General features: G+C 42.4%; 1 pseudogene; it reads right to left on the bottom strand.

Moving 5' to 3' along the window:
• Positions 1-792: 792 nt before the first annotated feature.
• Positions 793-18698, bottom strand: LOC135554695 (somatostatin receptor type 2-like; annotated as a pseudogene).
• Between the last annotated feature and the right edge of the window lie 242 nt (positions 18699-18940).

Consider the following 18940-nt stretch of genomic DNA (forward strand, 5'->3'; position numbering starts at 1 on the left):
AAGACTGGTCTTTCTTGGACATTATTCTGTAACTGCAACATAACAGCAATAGCAACAATTTATAAATGAGGTGAAACGTGACATGAGATGGTTTCAAAAAGGACTGGACAATAGGATGGAAAAATGCATTGTCTTTGCTATCTAAACTATCAAACAGTTCTATTCAGCTTGGATGAAAAATGCATTGTCTTTGCTATCTAACCTATCAAACAGTTCTATTCAGCTTGGATGAAAAATGCATTGTCTTTGCTATCTAACCTATCAAACAGTTCTATTCAGCTTGGATGAAACATGCATTGTCTTTGCTATCTAACCTATCAAACAGTTCTATTCAGCTTGGATGAAAAATGCATTGTCTTTGCTATCTAACCTATCAAACAGTTCTATTCAGCTTGGATGAAAAATGCATTGTCTTTGCTATCTAACCTATCAAACAGGATGAAACATGCAATCTAACCTATCAAACAGTTCTATTCAGCTTGGATGAAACATGCATTGTCTTTGCTATCTAACCTATCAAACAGTTCTATTCAGCTTGGATGAAACATGCATTGTCTTTGCTATCTAAACTATCAAACAGTTCTATTCAGCTTGGATGAAAAATGCATTGTCTTTGCTATCTAAACTATCAAACAGTTCTATTCAGCTTGGATGAAACATGCATTGTCTTTGCTATCTAAACTATCAAACAGTTCTATTCAGCTTGGATGAAACATGCATTGTCTTTGCTATCTAACCTATCAAACAGTTCTATTCAGCTTGGATGAAACATGCATTGTCTTTGCTATCTAACCTATCAAACAGTTCTATTCAGCTTGGATGAAACATGCATTGTCTTTGCTATCTAAACTATCAAACAGTTCTATTCAGCTTGGATGAAAAATGCATTGTCTTTGCTATCTAAACTATCAAACAGTTCTATTCAGCTTGGATGAAAAATGCATTGTCTTTGCTATCTAAACTATCAAACAGTTCTATTCAGCTTGGATGAAACATGCATTGTCTTTGCTATCTAACCTATCAAACAGTTCTATTCAGCTTGGATTTGCTATCTAAACTATCAAACAGTTCTATTCAGCTTGGATGAAACATGCATTGTCTTTGCTATCTAAACTATCAAACAGTTCTATTCAGCTTGGATGAAAAATGAATTAAATGATCCTCAACCACGACATGACAATGTTGACTTGACAATTACAGCACACATTGGAGTCTATACAGTCTAGCAGCAGTTTGGTTAGTGATTAGCCTTGGTCGATGCCATGCTAATACCGTCAATATAACAAAATGTCAGCATTCATCTCTGTAGTAGGACTCTGCATCCTTACTGGTCATGTGACCTGACCAAGAAACACTGGGCTATAATAATAATAACCCGACCAAGAAACACTCTGGGCTAGAATTATAATTTGGGCCCTGAGTTTTTCCTGGTGAGGTCACCTGGTACCCATACTGGGTACAATATCTACTCATTCTACACTTCTACTAATCATGGCCTTGGACTGAATACTGTATCAAATAAAACACTGTGTACACTACACACACACACACACACACACACACACACACACAGAAACTGTTCAATTACATAGTAAGGGTGCATTCATAGTTATCGGGGGACTTCATACAGTCATCATTAGGTCATGTGATTCCAACTCTGTAACTCTGTTCAGCTGTGCGCTGTAGGTCCATGACTATGATGAATATTTATTAATATATATATTCATATATATTTATTCCACAGCAAATATGTGTCTTTCTGAGCTTAAAAAAACCCACTAAGGTCAACCATAATGTTAAACCGACTTTACGGAGTCCATATTTGGACAGTATAAGTCTCAGCAGGACTTGTGCCAGCAAATTAACCATGTGGGATATCATGTGTTTTTATGTCATGTCAAAGTAGTCCCAGTATCTCTACTGTTCCTCCTCTCTCTGTAGTAAGTCATTAGATAACCAAACTACACCTTGATGTAGTGATCCAGAGGTGATGTGGCCTGCTGCTCACTGTTGTGTTAAGTAATACAGTATCTAAGAATAGAGGCATGTTACTAATTCCACATTCTGCCCACCATTTTGGACACAATCTTTGTAAACAGACAATATGCACACAGTGAGTCTGCTATAGTCCTAGTCTCACTTTGGCATGCTTCCTACGTCCTAGTCTGGTATTTATCTTGGCTACAGGACAATGTGACAAAGACTGAGGTGGTGGTTCACCCTGCTAGTGTAAACATATGTGCAGGGAATCCTTGTTCTCCATGGTTAAGTCTCGTCTGCTGTCAATCAGTAACCGTGGGTAACAGTCTGGGACATGTCAAAATGCTCTGCAGCGGAAAACGCATGTTTCTTATTAGACAATTTCAGGTAGCACTTCCCGGTTTCAGTCCCTTTTCTTCCGTTTGGGGCCTAATGAACACAACCCTGTTCTGGTCCTCACATGATCCTGTCACTGTCCACCAGCGTCAATACACTCAGTACACATCTTCAGCTTTCCACCCTAACACCAGAGAGCAGTCACAACTACAGTTTGTATTCTCTCCTTTATGAAGATATCACAATGTATGGGTTTTACGACCAGGAAAACCCAATGTCGTGTCATTGTATGTCTTTTGAGAAAGTAAAGAAAGAGTTGATAAACAGAGCTATGAGACATAAAGAACATGTTAACAGCCGTTGAGGAGTAGACACCATGAGGGCTTGGTTCCATTGGCATTGTTTTCATCTCGTCCACTGGGAGAAGAAAATGCTTACAAAATATCACACCATGAGATCAACTACAATCACTCTCCCTATGTGAGCTGTTCATAGGGTATGATAACAGGTCAGGATGACCGATTCCACCTGCAGAAACAACTGTGTGTGTGTGTGTGTGTGTGTGTGTGTGTGTGTGTGTGTGTGATGAGCATGTGAGGTTGAGGGAGAGTTGATGTGAAATCAAAGATGTCTGTATAGATCACACATAAGGGATGCATTAGATTTAACAAGCTTCAAATGCTGGTCTGCAGGTCTCCATTGAGCAGCGTGCTTTGAGTCTCCGTGGGGTCATTCATCATGCGCGACTTGTCCTGCTTGCTGTCGCTGCGCTCAATCACATCCAGCCCGCCCACCTTCTTCCGACACAGAACGTTCTGGAAGCTCTTCTTGAAGTTCTCCGACAGGAACGCGTAAAGGATGGGGTTGGCACACGAGTTAGCGTAACCCAGGACCACCACGAAGGCAAAGGTGCTTCTCAGGAAGGGCGTGGTGGAGATGGTTCCTGTCACCGACGTCACATTGAAGACATAGAAGGGCAGCCAGCAGAAGACGAACACGGCAACCACGATGGACACCATGCGGGTTACCTTCCTCTCCGAGCGCTTCCTCTTAGTGGACCCGACACGGATCCCTGACGACTTCACCTAAAAAATGATAGATTTTATTTGTATAGCAATCTTTAAAAAAAACAATAATATTAGAAGACCCGACACAGATCCCTGAGGACTTCACTTTAAAAGTAGTAATAATTATAGATTTGATCTGTATAGCCCACTTTAAAATAAAGGTAAATATAGCTACATTTCAAGGCACTTCACCGCACAGGCAAAAACAAAAGAAGAAAAGGATAGATTAAAGTAGACATACTGTGCTACCATCACAACATACGATAGGTCACAACAAACGATAGGTCACAATAATTTGGTCAGGATGAAATTAAAATAAAAGTATAGAAAGATGGCAGTAGTCAGTCTCATCTATGTCGGTCCGCCTTGGTCTCAGGAGGTGACACTGATTATGTCCTAATATGGACACCGTAGTGGTGTCAGAACGATGTAAAACAAGTACGACCTTAATGATGATGGTGAGGTAACACAGGCAGGTGACCATGAGACTGACCTTGATGATGATGATGATGAGAAGGTAACACAGGCAGATGACCATGAGACTGACCTTGATGATGATGAGAAGGTAACACAGGCAGATGACCATGAGACTGACCTTGATGATGATGAGAAGGTAACACAGGCAGGTGACCATGAGACTGACCTTGATGATGATGAGAAGGTAACACAGGCAGATGACCATGAGACTGACCTTGATGATGATGAGAAGGTAACACAGGCAGATGACCATGAGACTGACCTTGATGATGATGAGAAGGTAACACAGGCAGATGACCATGAGACTGACCTTAATGATGATGGTGAGGTAACACAGGCAGATGACCATGAAACTGACCTTGATGATGATGAGAAGGTAACACAGGCAGATGACCATGAGACTGACCTTGATGATGATGAGAAGGTAACACAGGCAGATGACCATGAGACTGACCTTGATGATGATGAGAAGGTAACACAGGCAGATGACCATGAGACTGACCTTGATGATGATGAGAAGGTAACACAGGCAGATGACAAAGACTGACCTTGATGATGATGAGAAGGTAACACAGGCAGATGACCATGAGACTGACCTTGATGATGATGAGAAGGTAACACAGGCAGATGACCATGAGACTGACCTTGATGATGATGAGAAGGTAACACAGGCAGATGACCATGAGACTGACCTTGATGATGATGAGAAGGTAACACAGGCAGATGACCATGAGACTGACCTTGATGATGATGAGAAGGTAACACAGGCAGATGACCATGAGACTGACCTTGATGATGATGAGAAGGTAACACAGGCAGATGACAAAGACTGACCTTGATGATGAGACACAGGCAGATGACCATGAAACTGACCTTGATGATGATGAAGGTAACACACAGATGACAGACTGACCTTGATGATGATGAGAAGGTAACTGACCATGAGACTGATGATGATGATGAGAAGGTAACACAGGCAGATGACCATGAGACTGACCTTGATGATGATGAGAAGGTAACACAGGCAGATGACAAAGACTGACCTTGATGATGATGAGAAGGTAACACAGGCAGATGACCATGAAACTGACCTTGATGATGATGAGAAGGTAACACAGGCAGATGACCATGAGACTGACCTTGATGATGATGAGAAGGTAACACAGTCAGATGACCATGAGACTGACCTTGATGATGATGAGAAGGTAACACAGGCAGATGACCATGAGACTGACCTTGATGATGATGAGAAGGTAACACAGTCAGATGACCATAGACTGACCTTGATGATGATGAGAAGGTAACACAGGCAGATGACCATGAGACTGACCTTGATGATGATGAGAAGGTAACACAGTCAGATGACCATGAAACTGACCTTGAGATGATGAGAAGGTAACACAGGCAGATGACCATGACTGACCTTGATGATGATGAGAAGGTAACACAGGCAGATGACCATGAGACTGACCTTGATGATGATGAGAAGGTAACACAGGCAGATGACCATGAAACTGACCTTGATGATGATGGTAACACAGGCAGATGACCATGAAACTGACCTTGATGATGATGAACACAGGCAGATGACCAAGACTGACCTTGATGATGATGAGAAGGTAACACAGGCAGATGACCATGAGACTGACCTTGATGATGATGAGAAGGTAACACAGTCAGATGACCATGAGACTGACCTTGATGATGATGAGAAGGTAACACAGGCAGATGACCATGAGACTGACCTTGATGATGATGAGAAGGTAACACAGGCAGATGACAAAGACTGACCTTGATGATGATGACACAGGCAGATGACCATGAGACTGACCTTGATGATGATGAGAAGGTAACACAGGCAGATGACCAAGACTGACCTTGATGATGATGAGAAGGTAACACAGGCAGATGACCATGAGACTGACCTTGATGATGATGAGAAGGTAACACAGGCAGATGACCATGAGACTGACCTTGATGATGATGAGAAGGTAACACAGGCAGATGACCATGAAACTGACCTTGATGATGATGAGAAGGTAACACAGGCAGATGACCATGAGACTGACCTTGATGATGATGAGAAGGTAACACAGGCAGATGACCATGAGACTGACCTTGATGATGATGAGAAGGTAACACAGGCAGATGACCATGAGACTGACCTTGATGATGATGAGAAGGTAACACAGGCAGATGACCATGAGACTGACCTTGATGATGATGAGAAGGTAACACAGGCAGATGACCATGAGACATGATGATGAGAAGGTAACACAGGCAGATGACCATGAGATTGAACTTGATGATGATGAGAAGGTAACACAGGCAGATGACCATGAGATTGAACTTGATGATGATGAGAAAGTAACACAGTCAGATGACCATGAGACTGACCTTGATGATGATGAGAAGGTAACACAGGCAGATGACCATGAAACTGACCTTGATGATGATGAGAAGGTAACACAGGCAGATGACAAAGACTGACCTTGATGATGATGAGAAGGTAACACAGGCAGAACCATGAGACTGACCTTGATATGATGAGAAGGTAACACAGGCAGATGACCATGAGCGGGAGGAAGAAACCCAGCACGAAGGTGTAGAACATGAAGGCGGTGTAGTAGGCCTCCTCAGGCTCCGGCCACACGATGGTACAGAAGCAACTGTTGTGCTTGGTGATTAAACCGCTGTAGATTATGATAGGCAGGTTGACCAGGAGTGACACCCCCACACCGCCAGGTTGATGCTCTTGGCCATACGTGGCTTGCGCCACTTGGTGGACCGGATGGGGTGCACAACGGCCAGGTAGCGGTCGATGCTCATGACCATAAGGCAGAAGATGGAGGTGAACTGGTTGAGTGAGTCCACGGTCATGACCACGCGGCACAGCACCGCACCGAATGGCCAGTGGACCAGCGCCAGCTGAATGGCGATGAACGGTAACCCCAACATGAACAGAACATCTGCGACTGCCAAATTCATGATGTAAATATTCGTGACTGTCTTCATCTTGGCGTAGCGCAGGATGACGTAGATCACAAGGGCGTTGCCACAGAGACCGATACCACACACCAGGAAGTAGAGGAAGGTGATGACCATGGTGCTGGTCTGGTTGAACGTGTTGTCGCCCGTATAGGTACCATTGGGTTCCGTTGACTCGTTGCCCAGAATAAAGCTGTCGTACATCAGGGGTTCTTCGGTTAGGTTGGGGAGCGAGGAGGGGAACACCCAGGAGTCCATGGTGCCACTGGTTCCTCAATGTCTCTCAGATATCCAAGGAACTCGGACTATGACATCCCACCTGCATGGATGGAAGAAAATAACAGAATCAATGTGGTGCCCCTCAGAATCAATATGGCCTCTCGCACTCTCTCTGTCTCTGTCTCTTTCTGTAGGGAACAAACATTTTTGAAAGGCCTCACAAAATATAACAGCACACAGTTACGAAATATAAATGTAAATTTACTCTCTGTTCCCCTCCCCCCTCAGATTTTCATTAGAAACAATCTTACTTTATTTTGTCCCTAATGAACCTCAAAGAACATTGCAGTTCTTGTTTTTCTAAGTTGAGGTTACTTGGGGTAAATTGTTTTGGATTTCCAAGTCCCTCTGTTTAGCACCCTTTTTGTCCAAGCTTGGCTTGAACACGTTTGATAATATTAGCTTATTATATTAGCAATAACTAGAGGTGGGAAAAGTATCCAATTGTCATACTTGAGTAAAAGTAAAGATAACTTAATAGAAAATGACTCAAGTAAAGGTGAAAGTCACCCAATGAAATATTACTTGAGTTAAAGTCTAAAAGTATTTGGTTATAAATATACTTACGTAAGAAGAGTAAATGTAATTGCTCAAATATACTTAAAAGTATAAGTTATTTCAAATTCCTTATATTATTAAACAGGCATAATTTTCTTTTTTTTCTGGATAACCAGGGTCACACTCCAAGACAGACAGACATTTACAAACAAAGCATGTGTGTTTAGTGAGTCTGCCATTATGACCAGGGATTTCTTTATGAATGTAGTTAAGCACACAAAATGCAAAACTTTTGTAGTCAAATGAATGTATTAAGTAAAAGTAGTCAAAAATATAAATAGCCAAGTACAGATACCTTAAAGAACTACTTAAGTAGAACTTTAAAGTAGTTTTACTTGAGTACTTTACACCACTGACTATAACAATATGAAGAATATTGTGATTGTCTACAAATGCTTAAGTGTAGACTGTAGCATATCTAAAAGTGATTGTCTTTCCAGACAATGCAGGTAATTCTGCCCCCCTCAGCTCCGAGGATGGCACATGCTATTGACTTAATTGATTAGGATTTTAATGTGTGCAACGCTTGTGCTGTTGCAATAAAACTATGCTCATCATAGACTACTGTAATAATAACCTGTCTCAAACCAGGAAGAGATGGGATGGCTTTTGAAATACTTTACCTGGGCTTGATTGAGCTTCCTGGCGTAATGGAACCAATGAAATAGTCCCAGAACTGTGAACTCCACACCTCTGGCACTCCAGACAGACTCAATCAAACACTCAAAGAACACATACTATTTGAACCCAGGTCTGGCACACAGGGCAGCTTGCTCTCCCTACCTCCAATGCATTGGGTTTATATTTACTAATGTCCTTATGTAACTGGGTACCACTGTGTAACCTGTGTTGCAATCACACTTCAGACCATTGGTTCCTGGGGCCTCATTTGTAAGTCCTGTATACATAAATAATCATTGACGGTATGGGCAGGCTACAGTATTGACGTGCAATAGGAGCGCGACATCATTACCAATTTAATCTCAGAGCCTATACCAAGGCAGGACATACAGTATAAACCCAATAATCTGTTGATAAACTAAATATTGAACAACAATGTCGTTTGCATGCAGTGGCCTAATGGCAATAGTTCCACATTATACAGGAAATAAGGGACGTTAATATAAAAGGTGAATGGAGGCGTCTTCCAGGCAGAGTTTTAATGCTCGTTCGGGCGCACACAGTTTTATGACAGGCCTGATATATAACGGGAAACATGCAATGTATGGCTTGTGCCACGTTTATACATCTCAATATTATTGTACGTGCACAGACTTTTCAGAAATGGCATATGCAGAAATTGAGTGTGAAATGTACATAACATTATAAATGAGGACCCTGGCCCTGGAGGTGTCTGTTGAGAGAGAGACTCTTGGTTGGCTGGTTCAGCTGCAGCCTCTGTCTACAGTCAGCCTGTGGTAATCAGTACTGGGTAAGCCCCATGATCTTCGAAAATTGATGGGGATAGACCTATATCCTGTCCACGAATGCATAGGCATCATGCTCCATTAAAGCCCATTAACCGAGGGCACATGTCCCCTGATTTGGATCCCATTTGGGATAAAATATACAGTGCCTTCAGAAAGTATTCAAACCCTTTGACTTTTTCCACATTTTGTTGTGTTACAGCCTGAATATAAAATTGATTAAATGTAGGTTTCTTTTTACAAATGACAGATCAAATGTCTTGAGTCAATAAGTATTCAATCTGTTTATGGCAAAAAAAGCAGGCATTGAATATCCCTTTGAGCATGGTGACGTCATTAATTACACTTTGGAGGGTGTATCTATACACCCAGTCACTACAAAGATACAGGCGTCCATCCTAACTCTGTTGCCAGAGAGGAAGAAACCGCTTAGGGATTTCACCATGTGGTCATTTCGTGACTTTAAAACAGTTACAGAGTTTAATGGCTGTGATAGGAGAAAACTGAGGATGGATCAACAACATTGTAGTTACCAACATAACACATCAATGAGTATCACTTCATATTCCCCGCGATATGCAACTGTTCAGGGAAGTCAGGAACCAATACACGCAGTCAGTCAGGAAAGCTAAGGCCAGCTTCTTCAGGCAGAAGTTTGCATCTTGTAGCTCCAACTCCAAAAAGTTCTGGGACACTGTGAAGTCCATGGAGAACAAGAGCACCTCCTCCCAGCTGCCCACTGCACTGAGGCTAGGGAACACGGTCACCACCGACAAATCCATGATTATTGAAAACTTCAACAAGCATTTCTCAACGGCTGGCCATGCCTTCCGCCTGGCTACTCCAACCTCGACCAACAGCTCCGGCCCCCCCCGCAGCTCCTCGCCCAAGCCTCTCCAGGTTCTCCTTTACCCAAATCCAGATAGCAGATGTTCTGAAAGAGCTGCAAAACCTGGACCCGTATAAATCAGCTGGGCTTGACAATCTGGACCCTCTATTTCTGAAACTATCCGCCGCCATTGTCGCAACCCCTATTACCAGCCTGTTCAACCTCTCTTTCATATCGTCTGAGATCCCCAAGGATTGGAAAGCTGCCGCAGTCATCCCCCTCTTCAAAGGGGGTGACACCCTGGACCCAAACTGTTACAGACCTATATCCATTCTGCCTTGCCTATCTAAGGTCTTCGAAAGCCAAGTCAACAAACAGGTCACTGACCATCTCGAATCCCACCGTACCTTCTCCGCTATGCAATCTGGTTTCCGAGCCGGTCACGGGTGCACCTCAGCCACACTCAAGGTACTAAACGACATCATAACCGCCATCGATAAAAGACAGTACTGTGCAGCCGTCTTCATCGACCTTGCCAAGGCTTTCGACTCTGTCAATCACCACATTCTTATCGGCAGACTCAGTAGCCTCGGTTTTTCGGATGACTGCCTTGCCTGGTTCACCAATTACTTTGCAGACAGAGTTCAGTGTGTCAAATTGGAGGGCATGCTGTCCGGTCCTCTGGCAGTCTCTATGGGGGTGCCACAGGGTTCAATTCTCGGGCCGACTCTTTTCTCTGTATATATCAATGATGTTGCTCTTGCTGCGGGCGATTCCCTGATCCACCTCTACGCTGCCGATGCGATTCTATATACTTTCGGCCCGTCATTGGACACTGTGCTATCTAACCTCCAAACGAGCTTCAATGCCATACAACACTCCTTCCGTGGCCTCCAACTGCTCTTAAACGCTAGTAAAACCAAATGCATGCTTTTCAACCGATCGCTGCCTGCACCCACATGCCTGACTAGCATCACCACACTGGATGGTTCCGACCTTGAATATGTGGACACCTATAAGTACCTAGGTGTCTGGCTAGACTGCAAACTCTCCTTCCAGACCCATATCAAACATCTCCAATCGAAAATCAAATCAAGAGTCGGCTTTCTATTCCGTAACAAAGCCTCCTTCACTCACGCTGCCAAGCTTACCCTAGTAAAACTGACTATCCTACCAATGCTCGACTTCGGCGATGGCATCTACAAAATTGCTTCCAACACTCTTCTCAGCAAACTGGATGCAGTTTATCACAGTGCCATCCGTTTTGTCACTAAAGCACCTTATACTACCCACCACTGCGATTTGTATGCTCTAGTCGGCTGGCCCTCGCTACATATTCGTCGCAAGACCCACTGGCTCCAGGTCGTCTACAAGGCCATGCTAGGTAAAGCTCCGCCTTATCTCAGTTCACTGGTCACGATGGCAACACCCATCCGTAGCACGCGCTCCAGCAGGTGTATCTCACTGATCATCCCTAAAGCCAACACCTCATTCGGCCGCCTTTCGTTCCAGTACTCTGCTGCCTGTGACTGGAACGAATTGCAAAATCGCTGAAGTTGGAGACCTTTATCTCCCTCACCAACTTCAAACATCAGCTATCTGAGCAACTAACCGATCGCTGCAGCTGTACATAATCTATTGGTAAATAGCCCACCCATTTTCACCTACCTCATCCCCACAGTTTTTATTTATTTACTTTTCTGCTCTTTTGCACACCAATATCTCTACCTGTACATGATCATTTATCAATCCAGTGTTAATCTGCAATATTGTAATTATTCGCCTACCTCCTCATGCCTTTTGCACACATTGTATATAGACTCCCCTTTTTTTCTACTGTGTTATTGACTTTTTAATTGTTTACTCCATGTGTAACTCTGTGTTGTCTGTTCACACTGCTATGCTTTATCTTGGCCAGGTCGCAGTTGTAAATGAGAACTTGTTCTCAACTAGCCTACCTGGTTAAATAAAGGTGAAATAAAAAAAAATATATATATTTTCAAGCATGGTGGTGGCTGCATCATGTAATGGGTATGCTTGTCATCGGCAAGGACTAGGTAGTTTTTTTAGGATAAAAATAAACAGAATAGAGCTAAGCACAGGCAAAATTCTAGTGGAAAACCTACAGGCCAAATACACTACCGTTGACCAATCAAAATGACATTGAATGTTCCTGAGTGGTCTAGTTACAGTTTAGACTTAAATTTGCTTGAAAATCTATGGCAAGACTTGGAAATGGCTGTCTAGCAAGGATCAACTACCAACTTCACAGAACGTGAAAAATTTTAAAAAGAATAACGTGCAAATGTTGAACAATCCAGGTATGCAAAGCTCTTAGAGACTTACCCAGAAAGACTCGCTTCCAGAGGTAATTCTAACATGTATTGACTCAGGTGGTTTAATACTTATCTTATCAATGTATATATATATATTTTTACAAATGTTGTAATTGTTCTTCCACTTTGACATTACAGAGTAGCTTTTGTAGATCATTGACAATAAATGACAATTTAATCCATTGAATCCCTCTTTGTAACAATAAAAGTCAAGGGGTTTGAATACTTTCCAGAAGGCACTGTACAATTCATTGTTTCACAGAGAATACATTGAAATATATTGAATTGGGCCATCACTGCCCACACAAAAGTATTAGCGAGGGACTTGAGTCATGACATCTCTGTAGGAGGGCCTAGCTGTTTATGCACTCAGTTATTGGTTTCACAGCATGTTGGGTACTTCTTTTACCATTCAGCCTTAAAGGCCCTTATCAAGTGTAATCACACAGCAGATTAAAAGCTGCAACAGTAGGGCCCTGGTGTGTGTATGGAGAGCTCCCCTTGGAATTCTCTCTCCTTTTAAATACAAAATGGAACAGCTTCAGGTCTGTCTTTTATCACAAGTCTGAGTACAGGTTTCCAGCTAATTTATGTTGTCATGTCTGCTCGTCTAGCACACTGCAACACACACACACACACATTTTTTTATACATGTTTTTTTATTTCACCTTTATTTAACCAGGTAGGCTAGTTGAGAACAAGTTCTCATTTACAACTGCGACCTGGCCAAGATAAAGCAAAGCAGTTCGACACAAACAACAACGCAGAGTTACACATGAAATAAACAAACAGAGTCAATAATAGGAAAATCTATATACAGCATGTGCAAATGAGGTAGGATAAGAGAGGTAAGGCAATAAATAGGCCATGGTGGTGAAGTAATTACAATATAGCAATTAAACACTGGAATGGTAGGATGTGCAGAAGATGAATGTGCAAGTAGAAATACTGGGGAGCAAAGGAGCAAGATAAATAAATAAATACAGTATGGGGAGGAGGTAGATTGGATGGCCTATTTACAGATGAGCTATGTGCAGTGATCTGTGAGCTGCTCTGACAGCTGGTTCTTAAAGCTAGTGAGGGAGGTAAGAGTCTCCAGCTTCAGAGATTTTTGCAGTTCGTTCCAGTCATTGGCACACACACACGCACGTACACACGTATGCATGGACACACACACACACACACACACACACACACACACACACACACACACACACACACACACACACACACACGCATACCATAGGGAAGTCATTCAGTCAACTCCCCAGTCACAGCCCCTTCCTGAGAAGTGCTTGTCCTTCACTTGATACTAGACTATAGTCTTCCCTCAGTAAATAACAACCCAAAGGTTACTCCTCTACACTGTTATAGAAAACGTGTATTTATTAGGGGGTGGGAATGAATGCAAATGAGTATGTAAATGATTCCCGCCTATGTAATTGAAAGAAAGGAAGGACTGCGGCACCAAAATCAGTGAGCCGTGACAGAGTCAAATTAGAGTGCAGTTCGGTGTCAGCACGTAGTGGGAGGGATGCCCCCTGCCAACCTGAGATAATATCAACATCATAACATGTTTCATTATGCCAATTTGTCATTGCACCTCCTGCACAGTGAAAGCTGCCTCGGAGGCGTCTGAGATATGGGTATTGTTGTGTTAAATAAGCAACACCAGATACGAGGGAGGAGGGAGGGGTATTTGGGATGTTGAAAACAAAACAGTAAAACAGATGATGACATTGCCTGGGCCACGTGTCCATGTGTTAGTCCCAAATAGAACCCTATTCCCTCCCTTTGTGCGGCACTACTTTGACCAGGGCCCATAGGGTGTCCACTGCCCATAGGGTGTCCACTGCCCATAGGGTGTCCACTGCCCATAGGGTGTCCACTGCCCATAGGGTGTCCACGGCCCATAGGGTGTCCACTGCCCATAGAGTGGCATTTGGGGCGCAGACCGTGGGCTCCATTCTATCAGGTCCACGCTAGCTGACACCCACATAGCGTTTTTTTGGCAGTGTCAGAGGTGGAATTGCATTAGAGCTGTCAAATCCACAAGCGGCTCCCGGCATTATACATAAAGCATTATCCCTACAGCATTATACATAAAGCATTATCCCTACAGCATTATCCCATTATACAGCATTATACATAAAGCATTATACATAAAGCATTATACCTAAAGCATTATCCCTAAAGCATTATACATAAAGCATTATCCCTACAGCATTATACATAAAGCTTATACATAAAGCATTATCCCTAACAGCATTATACATAAAGCATTATCCCTAACTCATTATACATAAAGCATTATCCCTAAAGCTAAAGCATTATCCCTAAAGCATTATCCTTAACATATCCCTAAGCATTATACCTAAAGCATTATCCCTGATCCCCAGCATTATACATAAAGCATTATCCCTAAAGCTCCTATTATACATAAACTCATTATCCCTAAAGCATTATACATAAAGCATTATCCCTAACTCATTATAAAGCATATAATAAAGCATTATACCTAAAGCATTATCCCTGAAGCATTATACATAAATCCAGTCGCATTAGAAGAAATCCAGCCTTGTAAGAAAACCTTGATTAGGCTGATAGAAATCCTCATTATTTTGTTTAATGAAAAGCTAGCTCGTCACTTACCGTGCCAGAGACAAAGAGAGTAGCCTAACAACTGAAACGGTTGCTATCATTGCACTAAATTCACAACACTACTATACACTGATGCATTTCGCTACACTGGCAATAACATCTGCTAGATATGTGTATGTGACAAATAAACATTTTATTTGATGTATACAAAACATTAGGAACAGCTGCTCTTTCCATGACAGACTGACCAGGTGAAGCCAGGTAAAAGCTATGATCCCTTATGGATGGCACTTGTTAAATCCACTTCAATCAGTGTAGATGAAGGGGAGGGGACAGGTTAAAGAAGGATTTTTAAGCCTGTGTCAAGAACGGCAATTACTGCTCGTTTTTTCACACTCAACTGACACAACTGTGGGAAGCATTGGAGTCAGCATGGGCCAGCATCTGAGTGGAATGCTTTCAACACCTGGAAGAGTGCCCCACCAAATTCAGGCTGTTCTGAGGGCAAAGGTGGTGTAACTCAATATTAGCACGGTGTTCCTAATGTTTTGTACACTCAGTGTAATTACCTATTATAATCTGCATCCCGAATGGGACCCTATTACCTACATAGTGAACCACTTTTGACCAGGACCCATAGGAAATAGGATGCCATTTCAGATGCATGATGCAACATGTTTGCTCCATGTTTAGATGTACATTTTGGACTTGTTGAAATGAAGTTGGTGGGTGGACGTTGGCTCCTGAACTATGAATAGATGCACTGTACAGTATGTATTGAATGCAACATTGAGCAATTTGTCAACAAGTGGTTCAGTCTCAGTAGTCTGGACCTAAGCCTAGTGGTAGAATTCAAATATATAATGAAATAGAATAGAATATAGAGAAGAATAGACTAGAAGAGCTCAGGTGGGTTGTTTAGAAACCTGATTCATTGTTCTGCCAGATTACTTCCCTCTGTCTTCTCAGGCACTGCCTCAATAGAATAGACAGCATGTGGGCTGACTGGCACCTGATAGAAAAGAGGCTGAAATACGGGATGCAAATACAGCTGTCTGTGTCGGTCCCGAGCTCATTGGTGTGGAAAACTGGGAGGGGCCCAGTTGAAACAATGTTGATAGTTTGCTAGTGGACTGGACCCATAAATTAGAGTCCCCCCCCCCCCCAAGTTTGACCCTTGTTGCATTCAGGGGAGCTCATGTCTCATTCCCCCCCCTGCAATTCACACACTGCCAAGGACTGTAAAAATGTGACCTGATACGTCTCTGCTTGGCACTCAGTATTAAGGAGATAAGGAGGTATGAGATTTCAGGTAGGGCCCTGCCATAGACTAGGGTCCTGTCCATGAGGTTACTCAAGCTGCCTCACGCTACAGAAGCAGGAGATCGGCTCCTGCTCCAAGGCGTTCTGGGCCAGCTCGCATAAACCAAGGCTGTCTTAATGCTTTACAGTATATTGATTTAGAATATAATAAAATGGAATGTGTGGGCTGAACCTTCACCTGATAGATTGAAGTCTTGTTCCGAAACATTACTCCTGTGTCTCTTCAGGCTCAATGCCTTATATTGCTTTGGTTTAGAATATAATATAATACTGGCTGGGTCATCTCTGTTCAGGCACCTGATAGATTGTCTGCCAGTTTACACCACTTTCTCTTCACTGGCTGGGTCAACGCTTTACATTGCTCTGGTTTAGAATAGACCACATGAGTGCTGTTCAGGCACTACCTGACAGATTTCTACCTTGTTCTGACTACCTGACAGATTTCTACCTTGTTCTGACAGTTTACTCTGCTCTGGTTTAGAATAGACCACATGAGTGCTGTTCAGGCACTACCTGACAGATTTTCTACCTTGTTCTGACAGTTTACTCTGTTTACTCTGGTTTAGAATAGACCACATGAGTGCTGTTCAGGCACTACCTGACATAGTTCTACCTTGTTCTGACAGTTTACTCTGCTCTGGTTTAGAATAGACCACATGAGTGCTGTTCAGGCACTACCTGACAGATTTCTACCTTGTTCTGACAGTTTACTCTGCTCTGGTTTAGAATAGACCACATGAGTGCTGTTCAGGCACTACCTGACAGAGTTCTACCTTGTTCTGACAGTTTACTCTGCTTTGGTTTAGAATAGACCACATGAGTGCTGTTCAGGCACTACCTGACAGATTTCTACCTTGTTCTGACAGTTTACTCTGCTCTGTCTTTTGAAGCACTGGATCCTTACATGTTATTATTATTATTTTTAAATTTAATTGTATCTTTATTTAACTTGGCAAATCAGTTAAGAACACATTCTTATTTACAACGACGGCCTAGGAACAGTGGGTTAATTGCCTTGTTTATGAGCAGAATGACAGATCTGTACCTTGTCAGCTCAGGGGATATGATCTAGCAACCTTTCAGTTACTGGCCCAAACCTCTAACCACGAGGCTACCTGCCGCCCCTTATGTCGTATTCTAACTCAACGCACTGTAGAGCACTGGCACGATGCACCTGATAGCTTGCCATCTTGTTCTGCCAGCTTACTGCGCTCTGTCTTTACAGGCACACAGTAACTCTGACAACAACGTTTAGCGCAGTGATTTAAAGGGCTGTGTGGAAAATCTGGAGTAGACGATAAGGAGCTCTTCTCATCTGTTTGTTCTTGCAGCAACAGACCCTGTTGAGCCGATGATCAGAACATGGTCGGGGATTGGAACCATCAAAATTGAAATTCGCGCAACATGAAAGTGTTAATCCAATGACAGTTATCTGATAAAATAGTGTCATAAATCACTCAGTCTATGAATGTGACAATACATTTGAAAAACTAAGTAGAGTAAAGCGATAGTAGGATTTGAAGCTTAAATATTTAATCATTTCAATAACATCAACAAACATGATTTCCCTTGTTTCTTTACCATGATGACTGAATAAGAATTATAGACTAGATCATTTTTTCATACACCTAAATTGACAGAAAATGTCAGTTGGAAAATTGTAAGACCCGATATAACATTGCATTTAGATAATGACACATTTCTAGATTTTCCTTACCTTTAAAATCGATTAAATATAATCCAATGTAAAACTTTATTCCGTTTATCTGAGTTCAATGGGTCTTCATTTCCCACCATGAAACATTCTCAAACACCTCTCCAATACGTTCAGCCGAAACGAGATTTGACAGCTCTGCCATTTGAATTCACCTCTCAAAATAAACAACCTTTGATAATTTGCCATCATGCTGAAATAAATTGTAAAAAAGATCGAGAATATTGAAAATTTGTCTACACAAGAAAATGAATAAATGTATGTGGCACGACTCTGTGCGTCTGGCTACATGGTAAAGTGCGCACAGAGAATGCCTTGAGTGAAAAGGGCCGGATAGAGTGGAGATGCGGAGTGCGCGCAGCTTGTATTAGCTACTCACAGCTTGTAATGACAGACACCGGGTAGAGACCTCGTACAGGGCTGTTGCTGCTGCTTGCTACTGTTCTCCAGCCCGAAACACAGATGGAGCTACTCGTCCATTATTTCCCCGTTCCTTCTCCGTTTCCTCCCATTTAATAAAATAAAAGCATGCAGTAACCTTGTTGTCACCAGGCTAATACGTTAGGACTGAGCCAGCACACTACGAAAAGATGAAGGTGGTTAGTGAGCTGAAGCCTTGTTTACCTCCGGTCTTCATTTGAGTTGTGAGATTAAACATAATTATTGTAAATGTCATGATTTATTGATTATAGGCGTATATATCACCAAGTAAATCTATTGACCAAATGTATTGAAAATTATGTTATGTTAGCATAATTATTAGAGCTAAATTATGCCAGATACCTCTTGTATTTTTGCTGTGCAGCCTATGACAAACATACTGTTCATTTGAACTGGATTGTGAAAGTAGCCAACCAGTGGGGTAGAGGAGGGGACATAAGACACCATACCAGCGTCACACATAGCTTTGAGTGGACGAGAACCAAGTTATTCACACAGTTGCGTTTACCTTTGGGTTCATCGACAGCTTCCAATCGCAAAGAAAGACAAAACAACATGCAGCAGACAGACAGCCGTTATCTGTG

This window comes from Oncorhynchus masou, chromosome 14 (assembly GCF_036934945.1).
Source record: "Oncorhynchus masou masou isolate Uvic2021 chromosome 14, UVic_Omas_1.1, whole genome shotgun sequence".
Taxonomy (NCBI): Eukaryota; Metazoa; Chordata; class Actinopteri; order Salmoniformes; family Salmonidae; genus Oncorhynchus; species Oncorhynchus masou.